Genomic DNA, 25,003 nt, shown 5'->3' with positions numbered 1-25,003 from the left:
GTCTCAGACCTGCAACTGCAGTGTCTGTGTGTGCAGCTTTTAACTGTAAATTTGACTTGGCAAGTGTACCCACTTACCAGGCCTAAACCTTCCCTTTTCTTGTACATGTAAGACACCCCTAAATTAGGCCCTAGGTAACCCAAGGGCAGGGTGCAGTGTATGGTTAAGGTAGGACATATAGGGGGTCATTACAACCCTGGCGGATGGCGGAGAACCGGCGGTAAGACCGCCAACAGGCTGGCGGTCTTTCCTAGGTGAATTATGACCATGGCGGTTACCGCCATGGTCATCCGCCGGTTCTCCGTCCCGCCCGCCAGGGCGGAAACGACCGCCGGGCTGGAGACCTGGGTCTCCAGCCCCGTGGCCGTCAGCATACCGCCGGCGGTATTTGGACCCAGCTTACCGCCGTGGATTTCCTGCGGTTTGAACCGCCATGAAATCCATGGCGGTAAGCACTATCAGTGCCAGGGAATTCCTTCCCTGGCACTGATAGGGGTCTCCCCCACCTCCCATCCCGACTCCCTCCCCTACACCCCCCACCACCCCTGCCACCCCCCAAATGTGGCAGGGCCCCCCTCCCCACCCGACCCCCAACATAACATTACTCACACACACACCCAACACGCATGCAGGTACCACCAACACACACATGCACACACCCCGACATACATGCCTACATCCACACACACAGTCATACATGCACACCAACATTCAAACATACACGCACACATCCATACAGACATACCCACAGACATACATGCACTCATTCCCATACACACAACACCCCCGCAAGCATACACGCACTCACACACCCCGCCACATACACACACGCACACCCCCATGCATGCACACAACACACAACACTTCCCCACCACCCTCCCCTAACAGACGATCGACTTACCTGGTCCGTCGATCCTCCGGGAGGGGACGGGAGCCATGGGGACAGCTCCGCCGCCACACCACGCCAACAGAACACCGCCACAGCTAATCACAGGACGTGATTTGCTGGGCGGTGTTATGTTGGCGTGGCGGTGGAGGTGGAGCAACCTCCACTTCCCCGCCGCCCGCAAGTATGGCTGTTGGACGCTCTCCGTCGGAATAACGACGGAGAGCAGCCAACAGTCATAATACGCCGGGCGGCAAACCGACCTGCACAGGCGGTCTTCCGCACGGCGGTCCCTCGGCGGTCTTACAAAAAGACCGCCGAGGTCGTAATGACCCCCATAGTAATGTGTTTAATATGTCCTGACAGTGAAATACTGCTAAATTCGTTTTTCACTATTGCAAGGCCTGTCCCTCTCATAGGTTAACTTGCGGGCTACCTTTAAATATGATTTAAGTGTAGAGTCCCTTTGGGAGTGGAGAGACATGTGGAGTTTGGGGTCTCTGACCTCACAATTTAAAAATAAATCTTTTAGTAAAGTTGATTTTGAGATTGTGGGTTTGAAAATGCAATTTTTAGAAAGTGAGCATTTTCTTGCTTAAACCATTTCTGTGACTGCAGTTGCTGCTTCTGCCTGTGCTAGAGGACAAAGACTGGACTTTGTGTTGCCTTCCTTCTTGTGAAGGTCTCCAAGGGCTTGATTTAGAGCTTGCCTCCTGTTGTTTGAAGTCTCAGGGACAGCAAAGACTTTTCTCTGCCAGCACCTGGAGTCTCTGCTGAGACTCCTACTGCCAAGTGGTGCCCATCCAGTTCCTGGGACCCTGAAAGGAGAAGCTGGAAGGCCAAGAGTGAGAAATCCACACACCGGCCGATGTGCAGGGAAAAGATCTACACAACTCTGATCCGCGGCTGAAAAATCAATGCAGCGCTGACTTTGTGGCTGAAAATCGACACTCTCCAGCAACGCGACTGGAAGATCAACGCCCGCGGCTGGAGAAACGGCGCACAGCATCGCTGACAGAGGCTGGTGAGATAGCACCGGCGCTGCGTGGTTTCCAGATCATCGCGCTGCAGGATTTCCGACTCAAACATCGCTGGGTGTTTGAAAACGACACAAGGCCTGCCCGTACCCAAGAGTGCAGTTTGCATCGACGCCTCGCTTTCCTCCAGAGAGAAGAAACAACGCACACCAACTCGATTGAAGGAGAAACAGTGCAAGGTCTTGCTTGTGAGTGATGTTGACACATCGCAATCCCTTTTTGATGCACACTCGCCCGTGCAGGGTTATTTTTGACACGCCCAAGGTACATTTTCACGCTAACAGCATTAGCGTTGTGTTTAAAATTACATGAAGACTCTTTTTGGTTTTTAATCGATAACTTGACTTGTGTATTTTTGTTATTTTTGGTCTTGTTTTTTTTAGATAAATATTTTCTATTTTTCTAAACCTGTGTTGTGTCATTTTGTAGTGTTTTCATTAAGTTACTGTGTGTGTTTGTACAAATTCTTTACACCTGACACTCTGAAGTTAAGCCTGCCTGCTCGTGCCAAGCTACCAAAGGGGTGAGTGGGAGTTAGCTGATGGTGAGTCTCTCTTACCCTGACTAGAGTGAGGGTCCTTGTTTGGACAGGAGGCTAACCTGACTGCCAACCAAAGACGCCATTTCTAACAAAAAGCAAATCCCTAAGAAAATCAGTGTCAGGTTGAGATCTGAGTGTCCTAAGCTTCATTAGGACATAAGGTTATGGTGTCTCCAGAGCTGGATTCTAAGACTTTGGCCTTTATTGGTAAAAGCAGTTGCGATATGCACAAAGGCTTACGTATGTGTCAGGATAAGCTGTTAGATAGTGGTTCTCAAACTTTTTGATGCTGTGCCCCCCCGAAAACAAATCATAGGGGCCCCCTCTACATTTTTCACAATCATTCTAATAAATTGTCAATGTTTAAATATGTCTAGACCTATTTAAAAATTGCAGTTAAGTTCTGTTACTGTTTCAAAAATGCAATTATATACTTGTTGCCAAATATACTATGCTGGTCAGGTAGGCCTTACTGACTTGTATAAGTATCCACAGTGTGATTATCATAATTGCAGGTTGAGTGGGGGTTTTGAAGAGTGTTTGGAGTCCCTTCCCTTTTGATTCATCCTCACAGCTTGGAAATGAATGACAAAACACATTAGTGATGACCCATGTCAGAGTGGTTTACTGCTGCTCATTTTTTCAGCTTAAAACAAAGCCCTGTTATCAGCATAATGTTTCTCTTGGCCTGAACCTGATGCCCCCTCCCCCAGATCTTTTGAGGGCCCACTATGGGAGCGCTCTTCCCTCGTCTGAATACCCCTGCTGTTAGACCATTGATAAAAAAAGTTTGATACAGTAGAAGTGGCACATGTGAACAAAGAAAAAGAAAATTTGGATGTAGATACATTATTTTCTGTTGGGTGGCTGAGTGGGAGCGTTTATGTGTAATCGGAGGGGGGCAGACATGGTCAGAGAGGACAAACAGAACATGCGTATGTTGTTGTGGTGTCTGCAAGGGTGTGCTGCATGAGGTTGTGATGGTGGTGGTGGTGACTGCCCATGTGGTGTGTGGGCTGCATGTTTGAGTGTCTGCTGTTTTGGTGACTGTGGGCAAGGCTGTGCAGGTTGCAGAATCTGGGACTGATGATTCAGTGCATGCAGGTGTGAGGGTTGATGTGACTGTGAGGGAGGAGGAGGGGGAGTCAGTAGAGGCAGTGGATGTTGTAGTATGTGCATCTGTGAGTTGGCTGTGTGTGTGCTTGTGGAGTGAAGTGTGGTGCCTGTGTTTGTCTGTCCAAGTCCTGTCTGTTGTTTTGGGTGCATGCTTGTCAGATTGTGTGCATGGGATGGGTTGGGGGAGAGGGCTTTGGGACTGGGAACAGGTAGTTGGAGGAGAGACTATAGAACCAGGGACACTAGCTGCACTGGATGCCAGAGTCTGAAACGATATTTGTAGGGCAGCCAAACCTCTGTGAATGCCCTCCAGGTAGGCATTTCATTGCTGCATCTGGCATGACAGCCCCTGGATGGCAGTCACTATTGTTGACTGTCCGACGGAGATGGATCTCAGGAGGTCATATCCTCCTCACTGAGGGCAGCAGGACTGATGGGGCAGGGCCTGAGGTGCCTGGGGTGAAGGAGACGCCCACCCTCCTGGGTGAGCGGGCACAGGCAACTGTATGGGGGGCTACAGGGAGGGCAGTGCTGGTACGGGGTGGCAGAAGATCTAGTAGCTGGGGTGGTCCCAGAGGGGTCGGCCACCACCAGGGAGCTTCCATCAGAGTAGGAATCAGAGTATGTAGTCATTGCTCGTATCTCTCCTGTAGGGCACTCCTTGCTCTCCAACTCACTGGTCCCCTTGGGGTCTGTGCTCTCCACCTCCTGGGTCCCATGGGCTGCACCTCCCTCACTCGCCGGTGCGCCTGCTCCTTCACCAGATGATGCTAATGCACACAAGGACAAGATTTGAGAGAGGGACAATCACAGCACCAACAGCACATATGGCATGCACATCACAATCACTCACTGGGACTAGCACAGTGCGGTATGGTCCACAATGACAAACCATTACCTGGGTACAACAGCAGTAAAGAAGGCAAACACTACCACCTGCCCACCTACTGGGACTCACTAAGCCCTGTCTGCCATGGTATGCTAGCTACTTACCAATACCAAATATATATATACCACCCTACATAGATAAGCAGGACCACACAGGAAAAGCTAAACCAGCATATTGTGGCACCTACTGAATAGAACCTTGCACCCAAACCCCATGCCAGGCAACAAAAAATAAATGCCACACACTCTTTTCTCAACCCGTTGTGGCTGCTGTGCTGCCCTCAAGCGCCCATCCAACTCAGGATTGGCCACTGCCAGTATGCGGGCCCTTGGGGGGTGGGGGACAGGCTCCAACAGGCACCCCTCTCTCATTGGGAGACTGTCCCCAGCTGGGCCTCCGCGGTCTTCCAGGCCCAGCATCTCAGGTCCTCCCACCATTTCCTGCAGTGGGTGCTCCAACGGCTAAGGACCCCCAGGGTCCGCATGCCCTTGGCAATGGCATGTCACAACCCTTTCTTTTGATGGGCGAGGACCTGCAGTAGAGACACAGACAGAAGGACACCATGAACTCAACAATTCGTTAAGTTACACAAATGGCTTACATTCTGCATATGACCCATATTAAGCACACATATGACCCCTACCTCTGCATACACATTGCATGTAGCCGAAACACCCCCCAATTGACACACTGCCAGCACACACATACATCATCGTGCAGCCATGTTGCATCCAACCTACCCATGATGTACTCACCTGTTGGTCTGGAGGCCAATACAACTGCCCATACAGAGGTAGGACCCCATCCACAAGCTTCTCCAACTCCTCAGATGTGAAAGCTGGGGCCATCGTAGGCTCCAGACACAGGTCACAGCAGCAGACGCAGTGGAGATGTTCAGCTGTAGAGAGTCAGGAATCAAGTAAAGTGGTACAGAGAAAATGGTAGTCACATCCGCGGCGGTGAACACCATCACCGCCGGCGTTGATCATCATTGGTTCCTGTACTTCATAGAGCTCCATGTTAGCCAATGAGGAGTTGCACAGTGGTGCTGACTGCCTTCCGCCATGACGCAAAACGCCGGCGGAGTGAGGTCACTTCCACCTGTCCGTGAATTCAGGACAGGCGGTGGACATTTCCTAATGCTAGTACTCATGTTGGACAAATTTATGTGCAACATTGCTATTGATAGTACACACCTAAAAAATTCCAGTCTTCTACATACATACATGCTCTGTGTACTGTAATATTGTGTGTCCATACTTCCTTTAGTCACACACATTTTAATTGTGGCTCACTTAGATACCATCTACTGCGGAGGAAGAGGAGGACGCAAGCACCCATGTACAGACCCCTAGTGGACTTGGCTACACTGGAGGTTTGGCACATCATTCTCATCTATCGTCTGGACAGGGCCACAATTACTGAGCTGTCTGTGCAATTGGAGCCTGATCTAATTCCTGTTATCTGAGGGACTAGAGCAATTGCCCCTGTAGTACAGTGCTCCACTTCCTGGCAAGTGGTTCATTCCAGGTGACAGTGGGCTTGACTTCAGGAATGTCACAGCCAATGTTTTCGATGCTTGGAAGGGTTTTGGTTTCCTTGCTCAAACATATGATTATCAATAACACGGTCAATTAGTAGGAAAAGATAATGGGGGTCATTCCAACCCTGGCGGTCGGTGTTAAAGCGGCGGCCAACCCGCCAACAGGCAGGCGGTAAAAAAAATTGAATTCTGACCCTGGCGGAAACAGAGACCGCCACTTTAACACTCCGACCGCCACGGTGGGACAAACAAACAGCGCGGCCGTAACCGCCAACAGACAGGCGGGAGACAATGTACCGCCCACCCTATCACAACCCACCAATCCGCCACCTTTTCCGGGGCGGTAGCCCCTCCAATAAAAACACGGCGAAAACAGACATTACGAACGGAAAACGCTCACCTCTACACACTCCACGAGGAATCTGGACAGCATGGAACCCGAACTACACATCCTACCAGCTATTGTCTTCCTGCTCCTCTACCAGGAGCACGAACGCCGGCGCAGAAGACAACGGTGAGTACTGCACCTACGACACAGGGGAGGGGGAGGCAAAAAATTACGGGGACACACATACGCGACACACCCACCCTCACCCTCACCCACAACTACATACACATCAATGCAGAGCAACAACTCAGAGTGACACCCCCAAACCCCCCGGAAGAATGCAAAGACAAAATAAAATGATCATGAAATTTGAAGTATATTGTACGGCTAAGTAAAAAAATATATCAAACATCTATAACTATATATACATATGTAAATTGTCCTGTCCAAATTGGGTATCAGCCATTGTTCGTGGGCCAATGGGCCTAAACACATGGGCAAAACCCACACAGGATACCCGACTCCAATGGAGAGAACACTGCAGGGGCATCAGATAGCAAAACTACAGGCACCTCAGGGGGAAGGGAAGGGGGGGCACCTCAGCCAGATGAGTCCACGACGCCAGATCCACGAGGGGCCTCCATGGCCACTGTTCAATCCTGGGGAGTGCAAAGCCACAGTCTCACAAGTCTCTACAGTGGGTGGATTGCCCACTGTGCCATCCTGGAGAGTGCAAAGCCACAGTCTCACAAGTCTCTACAGTGGGTGGGTTGCTCACTGTGCCATCCTGGGGAGTGCAAAGCCACAGTCTCACAAGTCTCTACAGTGGGTGGATTGCCCACTGTGCCATCCTGGGGAGTGCAAAGCCACAGTCTCACAAGTCTCTACAGTGGGTGGATTGCCCACTGTGCCATCCTGGGGAGTGCAAAGCCACAGTCTCACAAGTGGATTACAGACTCCACTGGTTCTGGAGGAGGCATGGTGCCCAGAGTGCTTCGTGCAGCCCGGCCCGACACAGATGCGGGCCTGCCCCTACTGCCAATGGGCCAGCGGTGCTTGAGACTGTGGTGCCCAGCGGAGCGGTGCAGAGACTGTGGTGCCCAGCGGAGCGGTGCAGAGACGGCGGTGCCCAGCGGAGTGGTGCTTGAGATGAAGGGCCCAGCGGAGCGGTGCTTGAGATGAAGGGCCCAGCGGAGCGGCGCAGAGACGGCGGTGCCCAGCGGAGCGGTGCTTGAGATGAAGGGCCCAGCGGAGCGGTGCTTGAGATGAAGGGCCCAGCGGAGCGGTGCAGAGACGGCGGAGCCCAGCGGAGCTGTGCAGAGACGGCGGTGCCCAGCGGAAACATGCTTGAGATGAGGGGCCCAGCGGAGCGGTGCTTGAGATGAAGGGCCCAGCAGAGCGGTGCAGAGACGGCGGTGCCCAGCAGAGCGGTGCTTGAGATGAAGGGCCCAGCGGAGCGGTGCTTGAGATGAAGGGCCCAGCGGAGCGGTGCAGAGACGGCGGTGCCCAGCGGAGCGGTGCTTGACATGAAGGGCCCAGTGGAGCGGTGCAGAGACGCCGGTGTCCAGCGGAGCGGTACAGAGACGGCGGTGCCCAGCGGAGCGGTGCTTGAGATGAAGGGCCCAGCGGAGCGGTGCTTGAGATGAAGGGCCCAGCGGAGCGGTGCAGAGACGCCGGTGCCCAGCGGAGCGGTGCAGAGACGGCGGTGCCCAGCGGAGCGGTGCAGAGACGGCGGTGCCCAGCGGAGCGGTGCTTGAGATGAAGGGCCCAGCGGAGCGGTGCAGAGACGCCGGTGCCCAGCGGAGCGGTGCTTGACATGAAGGGCCCAGCGGAGCGGTGCAGAGACGCCGGTGCCCAGCGTAGCGGTGCTTGACATGAAGGGCCCAGCGGAGCGGTGCAGAGACGCCGGTGCCCAGCGGAGCGGTGCAGAGATGGCGGTGCCCAGCGGAGCGGTGCTTGAGATGAAGGGCCCAGCGGAGCGGTGCTTGAGATGAAGGGCCCAGCGGAGCGGTGCTTGAGATGAAGGGCCCTGTTCAGCGGTTCTTGAGACGGCGGTGCCCTGTTCAGCGGTGCTTGACTTGAAGGGCCCTGTTCAGCAGTTCTTGAGACGGCGGTGCCCTGTTCAGCGGTGCTTGACTTGAAGGGCCCTGTTCAGCGGTGCTTGACATGTGTGTCCAGGTCACCAGATCCGGCCATTACATGGATTTCACTCGCCACCTGACATGTCTGTCTTCTCGCTTGCGGGGCCCTCCTGTGCTGCTGTCCCGGGCCCGTGGGTGTCCTCCTGCACACCTGGAATGGGGCTGGTGGGGCCCTCCTGGGCAGCTCGCCTGCTGCCGGACTTGTCGGGCGTGCTGCCCTTGCCACCCTTCCCTGCTCGTCTGTGGCCCTTTCCTCCCTTTGGCGGTGTGCCAGGTGGCACCCCACTCCCTGACGGTGCCAGGGTAGTGCTTTTGGAGCCTGCTGTGTTTGGCCTGGGTTGAGGAAGTTGGAGGAGGGAGGCAGGAGACAGGGACAATGTCTGCCGTCAGTGCTGAGGCCAGAGCGTTGAACGATCGCTGATGGGCAGCCTGACCCGAATGAATGCTCTCCAGGTATGCATTACTCCGGTGCACCTCCCTTTCTACACCCTGGATGGCATTCAAAAGGGTAGACTGCCCAACAATGAGCGTCCTCAGGAGGTCAATGACCTCCTCACTGAGGGCAGCAGGGGTAACTGGGGCAGGGCCTGAGGTGCCTGGGGCGAAGGAGATGCCCACCTTCCTGGGTGAGCGGGCACGGGCGAAGGCTGAGGGGCTGCTGGGAGGGCGGAGCTGGTGCGCTGGGTGGCGGCTGTTCCTGTTGTTGCGGTGGGCACGGATGTTGCCGCCACCACAAGGGAGCTCCCTTCCAAGGACGTGTCTGTGTCGCTGGTGTCACCATGTGTCCCCGCTGTGGAGCTCCCCTCGCCCTCCGTCTCACTGGTGAAATCCGAGTCAGTTGCATGGCCCTCCATGGCCAAGTGAGATGCAGCTCCCTCGTCCTCCGATGCCACTTCTCCTCCGCCTGATGATGCTAATGCACACATGAACAGGAAGACCACCAAAAAGGGGGGGGGAGAAAGAAAGACATGTTGAGTGCATGGATTACCGCTACCGTTGGCGGAGAGGACAGACACAGAAGCCCCCTGCACTACGTTGCGCACTTGGGGTCCACTACTCAATCCGTGGGACATGGCCTACAAGCCTAAAGACGACAACTCCACACATAGGTGACACAGGCCCATGAATAGCTTTACTAGGCAACCTACAGAGGTGGGGGGTGGGGTCACAGGGCCATGCCTAATGGAGGGGCCTAGCCTACAAAAATCGCCCTGGCCTAGGGATACCCACAGCCCTCCTCCCCCACCCAGACACCTCCAATGTGCGCAAAATCAGCAGAATGTGCTTGTACTCACCCCCTTGTGTCTGCTGTGATGTCCTCACGTGCCCATCCAAATTGGGGTAGGCCTCCGCCAGGATCCGGGACATCAAGGGTTCAAGGTACAACTGGCACCCCTCCTACTTTGGGAGGCCATCCCCAGCAGAGCCTCCGCGGTCTTCCTGCTCCCGCGGCGGATGTCCTCCCACCTCTTCCGGCAGTGGGTGCCCCGTCTGTTGTGGAACCCCAGGGTCCGGACGTCCTTGGCGATGGCACGCCAAATGTCGATTTTCTGATGGGCGCTGACCTATGTGACATGTACAGGGGGAGAAAAATAAAAATCATCACCTTCTGCATGCTCGATGTGAGTGGCCCCCCATCCCCACCCTTGCCATGTGGCACATGCTCTCATCTGTCGTTTGATGCATGCCTCATTCACTCCCCTCCCCATCATCTTTCATTCACCCCACTCAACCCAGGGATTGGCCACAAAGCATGGTCCCAGTGTACTTACCTGTTGGTCTGGAGGACCGTAGAGTAGCGCATACTGGGGGAGGACCCCATCCACGAGTTTCTCCAATTCTTCAGAAGTGAAGGCAGGGGCCCTTTCCCCAGTCGCAGCAGCCATTGTCTCTTCCAGACCGAGGTCACAGCAGCACTTGCAGTATAGGTCCTCTCCTGTGGATGATCAGGTATCAAGTGATTAAGCAGATAGAAAATGGCGGTCACGCCCGTGGCGGTGCGTACCGCGGCGGTGTGTCCCGCAGCGGAGCGTAGCGCGACCGCCGGCGCACATCGTCATTGGCTCCTGAAACCCATAGGGTTCAATGTTAACCAATGCGGCTTTGCGCCGCGGTCTTCGACCGCCTACCGCCACGGTGTGCCACGCCAGCGCATTGACCTCACATCCCACTGTCGCACTTCACAGGTCAGGCAGCCGCCATTTCAAGGGCCCCCATATCTTAATTTCTACTGCGTCACACATGCCTAGGCCTTGCATCAACACTCATACAAGCCATTCAATGCATTGAGAATCATGTACTGTGCAAGTTGTGGGAACGTACCTGTGGGTTGATTGACTCTGTGCTCCATGTTGTCCTTCCTAGGCACCGTCCGCTGGGACTTGCGAGGAGATGGAGGAATCTTCCAGTGTACAGACCGCTGGTGGACCTGTTGACAATGGAAGAAAGACATGTCATACTGACATACAGGCTTGACAGAGCCACTATACAGGAACTGTGTGCCCAGCTGGAGCCAGACCTGATGTCACCCATCCGCCAACCCACAGGGATCCCCCTTCTAGTGCAGGTTCTGTCAGTACTCCATTTTTTGGCAAGTGGGTCATTTCAAACAACAGTGGCCATTTCATCAGGGATGTCTCAACCTATGTTTTCCAAGGTGTTGTCCAGAGTGTTGTCTGCCCTGCTGAAATACATGCAGAGCTACATTGTTTTCCCTGAGGTGGGCGATTTGGCTACAGTGAAGGGTGATTTCTATGCGCTTGGACATATTCCCAACATCATTGGTGCAATTGATGGGACACATGTTGCTTTGGTCCCCCCCAGCACAAGTGAACAGGGTTACAGGAACAGAAAAAGTTATCATTCCATGAATGTCCAGGTGGTCTGTTTGGCTGACCAGTACATCTCCCATGTAAATGCCAAGTTCCCTTGGTCAGTGCATGACGCGTACATCATGCAAAATAGCAGCATCCCTTACGTGATGGAACTACTTCAGAGGCACCGTGTGTGGCTAATTGGTGACTCTGGTTACCCCAACCTGTCATGGCTACTGACCCCAGTGAGGAATCCCAGGACCAGGGCAGAGGAACGGTACAATGAGGCCCATGGGCGTACAAGGAGGGTGATCGAGCGGACCTTCGGCCTCCTGAAGGCCAGGTTTAGGTGCCTCCATATGACAGGTGGATCCCTAATGTACTCACCAAAGAAGGTGTGCCATATCATCGTGGCCTGCTGTATGCTTCACAACCTGCCTTTGCGACGCCAGGTGCCTTTCCTGCAGGAGGATGGTCCAGATGGTGGTGTTGTGGCAGCTGTGGAGCCTGCGGAGAGTGAAGAGGAGGAAGACGAAGAGGACGACACAGACAACAGGGACACAGTAATACAGCAGTATTTTCAATGACATACATGTAAGAATCAACACCGGCATTTTACATTTTCTTAAAGTCTCCTGCCTCTCTGCTGTCTGAGTTTCCCCCCAGTGTATGTTAACTGAGTTGTGACTTTCCCTTCCAATTTCAGAGATGTGGGCCCCACTCTGTGACCTCTGCTTTGTTTCCCCATGGACTACAGCAGTGTGACAGTGGTATGTTGTCATCACAATGTAACAGGACATTTTGGCACGGTTCTGTGTAATACATTTGTTCAAAAATACAGGCAGACTCCAGATTATTTTTGTGCAATAAGTGTGTTTATTAAAGTGCTCAATTTTGGGTAATGGTTGCAATTCGGTGATGGGTGATGGTGGAGGAATGTCCATGGCAGAGTCCAGATTTTCAGTCTCACAGGTGCATTGTCCATATGCCTGTGGAAGGTGGAGCTGGGGCAGTTTAAGGTTGGACAGGGTGACAAAGTGGGACAGTGGGATGACAATAAGGGGGTATCCTTTCCTGGCAGGGGTCTTGGCATCCTACTCTGTCTTCTTCCTAGATCTCAGGCACTGCTTGCGGGGTGGTTCTCCTTCTGCAGGGGGTGGGGTTCTGGTGGCCTGTTGTTCTTGTGTCTGGCCTCCTGTCCACTAGCACCGGCGGAGGTGGTAGCCTGTTCTTGGTCCATGCTAGTGACAGGGGCCGTTTGTGGTGCCACATGGTCCCGCAATGTGCTGACAATCTGATTGAGAGCCACAACGGTGGTGCCCATTGCGGAACTGATGTTTCTGAGTTCTTCCCTGAACCCCATAAACTGTTCCTCCTGCAGTACCTGGATCTCCTGGAACCTGTCCAGGACCGTCGCCATTGTCTCCTGGGAGCGGTGGTATGCTCCCATGATGGAGGATAGGGCCTCGTGGAGAGTGGGTTCCCTGGGCATGTCCCCCCCCTGTCGCACAGCAGCCCTCCCAGTTCCCCTGTTTCCCTGGGCCTCTGTCCCCTGGAACGTGTGCCCACTACCACTGCCCCCAGGTCCCTGTTGTTGTTGGGGTGGTGGGTTAACCTGGGTGCCCTGTAGTGGTGGACACACCGCTGATTGACGTGTCCTGGAGACAGAGGCATGGGCCCACTGGGTGGGTGCTGTACTGGTGTTCCCAGAGGGGGGTAGGTCTGCTGTGGCCTGTGGCTGTCTGAGGGGAACCGACTGTCCCGAGGTCCCCGATGGGCCGGGCTGGTCATCTGGGTCCAGGGAGACAGAGCTGCTGTCATCACTGTGGGCCTCTTCTGGGGGTGGAATGGACAATTCTGGGCCCTCCTGGGCGGTGTCGTGGCGTTCGGGTCCTGCAGGGGTATAAGAGTATGGTTATTGCTTCTGTGTGTGCCATAGCGTGCAATGGGTGGCTGCCCGTGTACCCCAGTGCTGGCATTCCCTTGTGGGGGCTGTTGTGACGGTGGTTTGGGGGGGGATGGGTATGTGCAGTGGGCATGCTTAGGTGATGGGTGTCCATGGTTTGTGGTCGCATGCAGGGCTTGGTGTTGGATGGGTGGGTTGTGATGGTGAGACATTAGCAAGGAGGATGTGTGATGGGGGGGAGGGGGGGTATGATTTGGCATGCCGGTGGGTGGGGGGGATGAAGTAGTTGAGATTAGACTTACCAGAGTCCATTCCTCCGCCTACTCCTGCGAGGCCCTCAGGATGCAGGATCGCCAAGACCTGTTCCTCCCATGTTGTAAATTCTGGGGGTTGAGGTGGGGGTCCGCCGCCAGTCTTCTGCACCGCGATGTTGTGTCTGGATACCATGGAACGCACCTTCCCCCGTAGGTCGTTCCACCGCTTCCTGATGTCGACCCGATTTCGTGGATGCTGACCCACAGCGTTTACCCTGTCCACTATTCTTTGCCATAGCTCCATCTTCCTGGCAATGGTGGTGTGCTGCACCTGTGTCCCGAAGAGCTGGGGCTCTACCCGAACTATTTCCTCCACCATGACCCTGAGTTCAGCGTCTGAAAACCTGGCGTGTCTTTGGGGTGCCATGGGGTGGTGTGGATGAGGTGTGGGGTGGTGTTTGTGGTGATGAGTGTGGTGAATGTGGTGGTGTGTGGTGTTTTTTGCGTGGATGTTGTGTGAGTGATGGTGTAATGTGCCTGTGAATGCTCTGTACTAGCTGGTGGTGTCTCTCTCTGGCCTTAGTCAATAAATGGTGGTCGTAGGGGTTTGTGGGTGATGTGGGTGTGTGTTTTATATTGTATTGGGTGTGTGGGAGTGGTGTTTGTATGTGTATCAGGTGTGTGTATTTCAAAATGTCCAATGTGGCCGTGTTTTGGAGCTGTGTGTGTATTTTGACCGCGGTGGTGTGTACCGCCAATGGAATACCGCGGTTGAAAGACCGCCGCGTGAATTCGTGGGTCGGAATGGAATGGCCGTATTTCTGTTGGCGTGACGGTGGAGGTTTGGTAATCGCCAGTTTTTCGCTGGCCGTTGGTGTGGCGGACCTTTGTGGATGTCAGGTTTTTGGCGGTTTGCCTGTTGCGGGTCAGAATGACCGTGGCGGTTTCCCGCGGCCGCGGCGGTGTTATGGCGGTCTTCTGACTGGCGGTAAGCGCCTTTTACCACCGAGATCAGAATGACCCCCATTGTCTCTAATTTACATTCAATGAGGCCATGAATCTATCATTGATGATTCAATTTAATTGCTCAAAATTCAATCATTTTTTCGTTCCCAACAGCTAAAACACTTTTGTTCATTCACAACAAAAAGATTCACACATATTATGTCAATATTGAACAGTACAAGCAGAACATATTCCACAGTACACATAAATCAGCGGTTCAACAATACTCGTAAATTAATGGTTCAACATTCCTCTCCTTTTACTCATGGAACCATGCGGTACTCAATGAAGACTAAACCAAGAATCCGCATATCAGAGATGGTTGTCTACTTAATCCCAGTCCTACATCATATTTGTTAATGTCCCTGTTAAGAGGGAAATAAAGGACTGTACTGCAAATTCCTTAAATTGTAAATTCAATTTTCATTACAACAGCCAACGAGTTACGGCCCCTTTAGGATATGGGCCTCTTCAGGACTAATGGAGAGAGTCAAACCTAATAGACACAAACAACAGTATTACTCAAAACTGTCTAATCCAGACCATGAAAAAACCCTTCACCTTGAAATGGACACCATGTGCATAAAAAATCCAGTGCTATTATTTGAAAGTGAATGAACGCTCTATGACATAAAATTCGTTGGTGATTGAAATTAAATTCAAATGCTCCCCCAATGTTTGAATATTCTATGTGCACCCTCTATTGCTTTTAGCCGCTGGTGGATTTATAAATAGCAAATGTGAAGGGCCCAGTATTGTTGTCTACAATAAGCGTTTCGTATTCCATATTATACTCACCCCGAGAACCAGGGATACTTATTAATCTCCCATCAAATGTTTGTTCTTTTTATAAAAAAAGGAAAATTGGAGTGGTTCTGTAAATACCTATAAAGCAATGAACGCTTTACATTACTTATCCGTACATCGAATCCTTATCAGAGAAACCATCTGCCTTTTTTCCTACTTACTTTATAAGCGTGTGGCACAGCCAATCTCAGAAATCATTTTTCACCGGCCTAGTGCGCTGAATCCTCGTGTTACCGAGGAGACGGTAAAACATGGAAGTATAACCGGTTTACTATTTCCGTTGTGGCCATCTTTGTCTAAACAGTACGATCTCCATGCGGCGGCCATCTTTTACTGGAAATTATTGAATAAATCCCATGGGGTCAGTTACCATAAATTCTATATACTATTCTTTTTAGTTATGGAATAATAAATACCACATAACTAATGGTGAATTCAAATGTAAAAGAATTGGCTGTACAGTTTCAAAACTACCTACCAATATTCTGTCCTTCTCACATTAAAATTTACATAGGATAACTTCTGTACATATTAACTGCTAATGAAGTACATTGGTTACAAATCGGTATCTTACACTTAAAGGATGAAGTGCTTGTGATGGAGTCTAGTATTTCACACAGAGTTCCAATATGCACAATTAGCAAACCATTTATATCAAGGCCCACATTTTATCCTCATCGTTCAGTCCATGTCTGGCCGTACCAAGTTTTTCAATGAGTCTTGCCTCCCTCCTACTTAGGACATCGGAGACCGATCTTCCATCACCTTTGGTATGTACAACCTCCAAAACTGTCCTCCATATGTCATCCGGTTTGTGATTTGCTTCACAGTAAAGCCCCACCAATGGCGCACTTATGACGACACACTTAATTCTTGATCTATGTTGTAGAATCCTGGTCTTTACCTGTTGTGATGTTTGCCCTATGTAAAACAACTCACATGGGCACTTAATACAATATATGATATTTTTGGTATTACAGTTTGAGAAATTAATTTGTCAGTGTATCAAGCCATTCATAATTACTTCAATCATTTCACTAGCAAGTTGGCATGCAACACAATTTTTACATTTGAAATGCCCCTGCAAAGGTGGAAGTTGTAACAATGATCTCAAATCTTTTTTGTTTTCTACCAGTTGTGCAGCTTTCACCCAATGTTCCCGTAAATTACGGGCTTTCTTAAACACAAATAAAGGTTTATCAATGTTTAGACCTCCCAAGATTCTCCAATTCCTTTCGATAATCGACCTGATATTATTGGCCTTGGGGCTATAAGTAATAACACAGTTTAATGGATTTTCTTTCTGGCGATGTTTGGGAATGAGTAGGGTTTCCCTAGGGATGGACCAAGCTCTTTTTGATGCTGATTTAACAAATTGTTTTAGGTACCCCCTATCAATCAACTTGGTTATCCAATCTGAAGCATTATTGAAATAATCCTCTTTGTTGCTACAATTCCCCCTAATTCAGAGGAATTTGCCATATGGCAACTTTTCCTTCAATGTCCTAGGATGACCACTGGAGAAATGCAGTAAGGTGTTACAGTCAGTAGGATTCTTATATAAACTGACTTCTAAGTGGCCGTCTTTGGAAATAATCCAAAGATCTAAAAAGTTAATTCTGTTGTTATTGGCATGCATTGTAAACTTAAAGTCTAATGTACGCTGATTTAGCCATTGGTGAAATGAAGACAGGGTCGTCTGATCTCTTTGCCAGATCATGAATATATCATCTATGTATCTGAACCATTTTTTAATGTTTCCATTAAAAGGGTTCAAGTTATTATATATCCATTTCTTCTCAAAACAGCACATCACTAGGTTTGCTACCTCTGGAGCAAAGCTGCTCCCCATGGCTACTCCTTTGATTTGTAAGAACATCATTTCTTTATATGGAAAAAATATTTTTGTAAGGCATAAGTTGGCCAAAGTAGTTAGAAATTTAGTAGGGGTATGAACTGGTGGAACCCTTGTATCTAGTACTTTTCTAATTATTTCTAGTGCCTCTCCTTGGGGAATGTTTGTATAGGGTGCCTCTACATCAAAGGTCACCAAAATGTGATTGTGTTCCTCAAATGGGAAATTTTCAATTTTGTTGATAACGTCCATAGAATCGCGTACATATGCTTGAGTTGGTACTACGAATGGTTTAAGGAAGGTATCAACATATTGGGCCAGTGGTTCTAATATCGACCCACAGGCTGAAACAATTGGCCTACCTGGTGGACTCTCCTGGTTTTATGAATTTTGGGTAAGATATAAAAGCGCAGTGTTCTTCCGTCGCTTTGACTGAGAAATTCATATTCTTTTTTACAGATCCATTTGTTATTGAGGGCTTCTTATAGATTCGATTCTAAAACAGAGATACCTCGAAAGATCTTCCTCAATATGACGATAATGTTCTTCATTGTCTAACTGTTGCATGACTTCCAGATGGTATTGTTCTTTGCTCCATATGATTATGCCTCCACCTTTATCGGCAGGCTTAATGATGATATCTGTATTATTGGCCAAACTACAAATTGCCTCTTTTTCCAATTTAGTACAATTGTCTTTGAAAAAAGTCTTTTTGGTATTCAAAGAATCTATTTCTCTCAGTACCACATCTTAAAAAATAGATATTTCTGTTGGCATGTCTTTCCTCTCTGGGCAGAATGACGACTTAGGTCGCAAACCATTGTAATTCATTTCAGCATCTGTATTGGAGTCGTGAAAAAAAGATTGTAGTCTAATTTTTCACTGAAACCTTAGGACCTCTTTCTTAACCTCCACTGGGTCTGGATTTTGGAGGGGTACAAATGACAAACCTTTCTTCATTACCTGGATTTCTGCAGTAGAAGGAACATATGAAGACAAATTGTAAATTGGTACAAGGTTTTTACTCATATTTATCATCTGTATGTCCTTCGCCGTGTTAGAAAAATGCCTTGTTCCTGTTATTGTCCTCTCTGTGTCCCACCGCCCATTCCTCTGTGGCCGCCTCTGCCAAAAAAAGGTTGTGCCCCTGAGTACTGTAAATTAGTGGGGGGTGGTGCTATTTGACTGCCTTGTTCTGAATCTGACGATGTGTCTGAGAATGTAATGAATCTTTTTCTGGATCGAGTTTGATATTGAAGATTCAAATAACTTGAGTTGTTGTTTTTATAAAAGACTTCTTTCAAATATAGATATGTATTTGTTAAATCAAAGTTTTTTATGTCTCTTGCTAGTTTAGTGTTTTTTTGATTCACTGTATGATTTTTAAACTCGGTAATGATTTTGTTCACACCTCCCAAAAATTGTTTTATATCCTTAATTGTATTATCATTTGAGATCTCATGTCCGACTGTTTTACACCAAGAGGTGGAATGAAAATTGAATTTACCATTTAAGGAATTTGCAGTACAGTCCTTTATTTCCCTCTTAACAGGGACATAAACAAATATGATGTAGGACTGGAACTAAGTAGACAACCATCTCTGATATGTGGATTCTCGGTTTAATCTTCACTGAATACCGTATGGTTCCATGAGTAAAAGGAGAGGAATGTTGGAACAATAATTTATGAGTTTTGTTGAACCTCTGATTTATGTGTACTGTGGAATATGTTCTCTTTGTATTGTTTAATGTTGACATAATACGTGTAAATCTTTTTGTTGTGAATATTTTTGTTGTGAATGAACAAAAGTGCCTTGGCTGTTGGGAATGAAAAAATTATTGAATTTTGAGCAATAAAATTTCATCATCAATGATAGATTCATGTTCTCATTGAATGTGAATTAGAGATATTATCTTTTCCTACTACTTAACCGTGTTATTGATAATGGTTTGATTCTACCAGGTCTAGTAGGGTAAATTGGGTAGACTCCTCTTGCTCTAATATATTGCTCAAACACATGAGCAGCTACATCTTCTTCCACCAGAGTGAAGATTTGCCCACTGTGAAGGCTGGATTCTACGCCATGGGACACATACCACATGTGATTGGGGCCATTGACGGGACCCATATTGCCTTGGTCCCTCCCAGGGCAAATGAGCAGGTCTACAGGAATAGGAAGAATTACCACTCAATAAATGTCCAGATGGTGTGCCTTGCAGATCAATACATCCCCCACGTCACTGCCAAGTTTCCTGGATCTGTGCATGATCAGGGCTCGAAAAATCATGAAAATGTTACTTGACATGCAGGTAGAGTAACTTAAATAATCTACTCTTCCTAACTGTTCTCAATTTGTGTGATCCTAGGCAAATAGTTTACAGAGTCGCCTTTTTCTTAATTCCCACATATGATTGTACCTTCAAATATGTGAGCTCAGCATTTCTGCAGTACAAAAAAACCTCTTTTGTTTGATTAAGTAGACTACACTTTGCTGCATGCATTACAAGAATTTAGCCCACATACCCATGAGGTCTAGCTCACATAACCTAGGACTTCCTTTAGTTTACTAACAACATTGCCATCAGGGCAGGAGTGTTTCTCAGTTTGTCTAAACACTCAATTTTAATAAATACATTACTAAACCATGATGTGGTAACATATTGTCATCTACACACACTAACTTTCCAAGAAATTTCCAAAAACCTCTCCACTAACTTGAAGCTTTACTGATAAAACTATGTAGTGTATTAACAATCTGTGAAAATTGAGTTTCAGAAAACATATCCTTTGCACATCAACATGTAAAGTATTCTGTTTTGTTTTCATCCTAATAAAATATTTTTTTATCAAACAGAAATATAAAAAAGGGCTTTCACAACTACTGACATATTTTAAGATGTTTGCACAGTTGACTTAGTCATTTAAATGTTGTGTGTTAGGTAAAATCTGATACCCTATATCCTTTTATTTTACATTCTAAGCAGCAGGTCACACATTTCACCTTACAAAGTCCTGGAACTCTGAGTCAACAGAAGGAAAATTAATTCTAATAAAAACTTACCTTTGACCTCTGTCAGTGAACCCAGAGCACATGTGACATAAGAAGATTTAAAGGCATATTTTATTGCCCCGCCACTTTTCAACTGTACAGAACACCTGTTCAGTGTCAACTCGCCAGAGCCAGAAGGGAGGAGTAGAGTGAGTAGAGTAAGTATTCAAAATTGCTCCACCTGGTCAAATAAGACTGGCCAAGCCAATGCAAGTAGTCAACTGGATTTTTCGAGCCCTGATGATGCCTATGTACTGAGGAATAGCAGTGTCCCACAGGTGATGGCATGACTACAGAGGCAAAGAGTGTGGCTCAGAGGTGAGCTTGAATCTTCACACAATGTATGTCAGTGTATGCCAACTGGAGTTGTACTACATGCCCTTGTACATGAGTAATGTGTGTCCGTCGCTACTTCTAGGCAACTCCGGCTACCCAAACCTGTCCTGACTGTTGACCCCTGTTAGGGATCCAAAACAGGGGCTGAAAATCGGTACAAAGAGGGACATGGCCGTACCAGGAGGGTTGTAGAATGCACATTTGGTCTACTGAAAGCCAGGTTCAGGTGCCTCCACTCAACAGGTGGGTCCCTATGCTATGCCCCTAGGACGGTCTGTCAGATTGTGGTGGTCTGCTGCATGCTGCACAATTTGGCCCTCAGACGCCATAAGCCCTACAGGAGGGGGGAGGCAATGCACCTGTGGCAGCAGTGGGCACCGAAAACAGTGAGGAGGAGGAAGAGGAGGAGGATGTGGACAACACAACACATATTATACAGCAGTACATTTAATGACAGTCAGGTAAGACTGTAGATATCTATTTAAGTTAAGTGCTGAGTGCCAGCTGTGTTGTGCCAATCACTGCCTTTACATTTCAATTGACTGTCACTTATGCCTTCCCTTTTTGCAGATGTTGGTGTGGTCACAACTGTGTACTGATGTGATGACTACAGACGGCTTAAACACATTTGTTGGATAAAATTCACACATTACGGGACATTTGCACAGGATAATACAGTTCAACACATGGCACATTTCTGTTTGATAAAGCACTATTACTCCAGTTGTGTTCAAGGGTGTTTATTGAAGTGACAATAAAGAAGGGATAGTGCAATAGAGTGGGGTGATGGTTGAGGAAAACTTCAGTGTAGTGGCCCAGTTGGTTTGTAGACAGGTCCAGTGTCCATGGGGCCATAGGAAGAGGAGCAATGGCAGTCCAAAGTGAACAAGGGTACTCAGCAGCACAAAAGGGGGACATTCCGGAGGTGTTAATTTCCTGGCGGTGTCTCGGTCTTGGCAACAGTCTCTGGTGGCTGTCTGGGTTGCAGGAAATGTTTGTGGGGTGGTTCTTCTGCTGCAGAGGGAGGGGTGCATCAAGGCCTGTGGGTCTTGTGGCAGTTCCTCCTATCCACTAGCTGCAGCAGATGTTGATGGCTTGTGAGTGGACTGGCTAGCGGAAGTGGGAAACTGGTGTGCTCTGTTCTCCCGCATGGTGTTGGCCATGTCACCCAGCACCCCTACAATGGAGGCCATGTTGGCATTTAGGCCCTGCAACTGCTGCATGACTTCCTGGTGGTGTACCCCCTGTAGCTGCTGGTTCTTCTGCATGATGGTGATCACTTGGCCCATCCTGTCCTGGGATTTTTGGTATGCCCCCATGACATGTGTGAGTGCATCCTGGGCAGTAGGGTCCCTGGGCTTGGCCGCCCCCTGGCACACAGGTGACCTCCCACTGTCCCTACCCCCCTGTGCCTGTGTCCCTTGAATGGTATGCCCACTCCCACTTACACCAGGACCTTCACCGTCTTGCCTATGTGGTGTCGACTAGGGTCCCTGTGCAGGTGGGCACACTATTGATCGACATGTCCTGGGGACGTTGAGTGGCTGCTGTGGTGTTGGGAGTCAGGGGGGGGGGGCTGTGGTGGACAGTGGGAAACAAAAGTTGTTTCCCCCTTTGATATGCATTAAATAAATTCCATACTGCTCTGTGTGGGCTGACTGAGAACTGGTCAGGATACCACTGCCTCTTTGCTCTGATGGAGAGCGGAGATCACAGCTTCATGAGGGCACATGGTGGAAGGACAAAGGGAAAGGTGAGGGATGATGGAAAGGTGCCTAATGTTTTATAGTTGGAACAAGTAAGAGAGGCTTTAATATATATTGTTCCCTCATTACTCCTCTGGAGCGTGCAGCAATTAAAAACAGATTATTTTGATGGACATCTATAACATGTAGTTATAATTGGGTAGGAGTTAATACCAGATGTGTTTGAGCTTGCTCTCTGAGTGACATCATAGACAACTCAGGCGTCACTCAATCTGCATCAAGATTCAGCAATATGCCTATGATAAACAGCTCTACCTGAAAGTCTCCTCCGCTTCAGACATCTAAATCCTAAAATAATGCTTGTACATTGTCCAGACCTCGGCGTTGTGTGCCTACCTGAAGATCAAGCAAACCAAGACAGAAGTCTTGTTATTGCCAAGAACAACAAATGACATGAACCTTGAATGCGTTGAACCCCAACTTTTACCAAAGTCACTTCCATTGACCATGGACACTGATTTCAACCTCGAGGAACACATTACATAAAAACAAAGATGGCTTATTACCAGGCCTCTGTTAAACAAAGGCAAACTGTTTCTTCTAGAAAGCAACTTCAGAGCTGCTGTTCAACCCCCTGGACTCTTGCTTCTGAATGGTGATAATACCTACTTCATGGCCTCCCAAACTCCACACTGGCATCCATAAGGGCATCCTAAACCTTTGTTCTAATCTTGCAAGGTATTTGCTTGGAAGCATGCCATTGTGGTCCCTCTTTCAAAAGCCTACTCTTGATCCTAACTCCTTTGGCAACTGTAGGCTGATTTCACTTTAATCTTTTCCATCTAAAATATTGCAAAGACACATGAAGTTTTAGGGGCATATTTATGAACCTCTTGCACCACTGCTGTGTCACTTTTTGATGCAATGGCAGCGCAAACCTTGAGTTTTGATCTGCTGCAGTACCATCTTCATCATCTCCAAATCATTCAAAAGATGGACGCTAGACTATTACTCTATGTTGCCCATCATAAATCCATAGTATCCAGTAGTATGCAAGCAGGACAGGTCAGGTGGTCCTTTTGCTTTCTGGCCCCCATCTTTGAAACTGTCTGGCTTTTTGAATTAGCCTATCTGAATCTTTATAAAGAACCTCAAAATACGGCTACTCAATCATTAGATTAAGTTAACCCTGCCTCTGATCCAGGATGCCTCAAAGTGGGTAGCAGTGCACGCTTACAGATCCTCATACAGTTGTTAATTAATGTTTTAATCATGTATTCAGCCACCAGTTATCAGATATCTCTACCACTTCCAGTGCTGCATCCTTTTGCACACATTTAGTTATCTAGAGGTTTTAGGTTTTAAATATTTCAACCAGTTTTAAGAGCCAAAAGTAAATTCCAAAATAACATCTGGAGACTTAGATGAATGTAATGACCAGTAATCAACATTTCCATTTTTTCCACACTTTCCTTTCACTATTCACCAAATGCTCCAACAAAGAAACGTTTGAAGCAGCTGTGTGACCAGAATGAGGAGAAAGTTAATGTTGTATGGGGAGGACCAGAAACTCTGGAAGAGCTCAGGTGATTCAATGTTGAATTGGCTGGGGTTTGAGAAAAAAAGACTGGATGCTGATTGCATGAAGGTGTCAATGATAATAGGTGCATTATTGATGTGCTAGTTGGTACTCCAGCTGGTGAACAATGCAGCACGATAGGCAATTAGCCACACTGAAGAAAGTAGCCAGAATCAGTAGAGACAGTTAGATACAAAACAAAAAAATAAGACTAAGGTCAAATTTAGATCTTTGCAGTAATTGTCCTGCCATTGGTTTTCTTACAGAAAAGCCGCCTAACCACCTGATTTAGATGTTGACAGTCCCATAAGTGAAAGCTCTCCTAAGTCCCACCGGTTCCGCACCATGAGAAATAGCAGCTGACAGCAGGACTCCAGCCATTCTTACTGCCATGCAGAATGGGATGTGAATTACAGCCAAGCCATCCATGGTGGTCTGACCTCCACATCTGAGTTGGTGGATATGTGGAGAATAGGGTGCAAATGTACCTTATTTACAGAATATATTTCTGTTTTCGACTGGACATGACTGGACCTGGCTTACCGTTGCTGCTGCCACTAGACCATGAAGAAAACATGACCCCCCCCATCACCTGGATTGCAGGTAGGAATCGCACATTGCCTCTATATGTTGTGTGGGCACCGCATATTAGTTCAGGGTCACTGCATTCATGTACATGCATATGTCGGTAAATGATTGGGTCAGACATGGATGGGGACAGACTAGTACAACACACATATTGCACACATGTACAACTGTCATTTTGGTATCATTATTCATTGCCAAATGAATGCTGACGCTACAATGACAGTACAATTACACTTGCCAATTGTGTCCATTTGTGCACATTGCAAGGGGACCTGTACCTTTCATTTTGGGCTTCCAGTTGTGTATGTGAGTCAGTATGTGTATGTGTGTGTGATACAATTAGCTGTTGAGGTGGAGGGAGCTGGAGTGGGTGATGAGGTTGTGTCAGTATGCGTGCCACTTGCATATGGTTTGATGTTGTGTTGTGTGTTGTGCTGCTGCATACAAAATTCATGTGTGTGTTGTTGTGTGGCAGTCATTGTTGTGATGTGTGTAGTTGTGTCATTGTGTAAGAATGTTTGTGTAGATGAGTGTGTAGTTGTATTGGTTTTTGCGGCCGTGTCTTGTGTGGGTGCAATGTCAATAGTGCGTGCATGTTGTGTCAGGGATGTCAATGTGTGTTT

This window comes from Pleurodeles waltl, chromosome 6, assembly GCF_031143425.1.
Source record: "Pleurodeles waltl isolate 20211129_DDA chromosome 6, aPleWal1.hap1.20221129, whole genome shotgun sequence".
NCBI lineage: Eukaryota > Metazoa > Chordata > Amphibia > Caudata > Salamandridae > Pleurodeles > Pleurodeles waltl.
Note: the sequence above shows the minus strand (reverse complement) of the source record.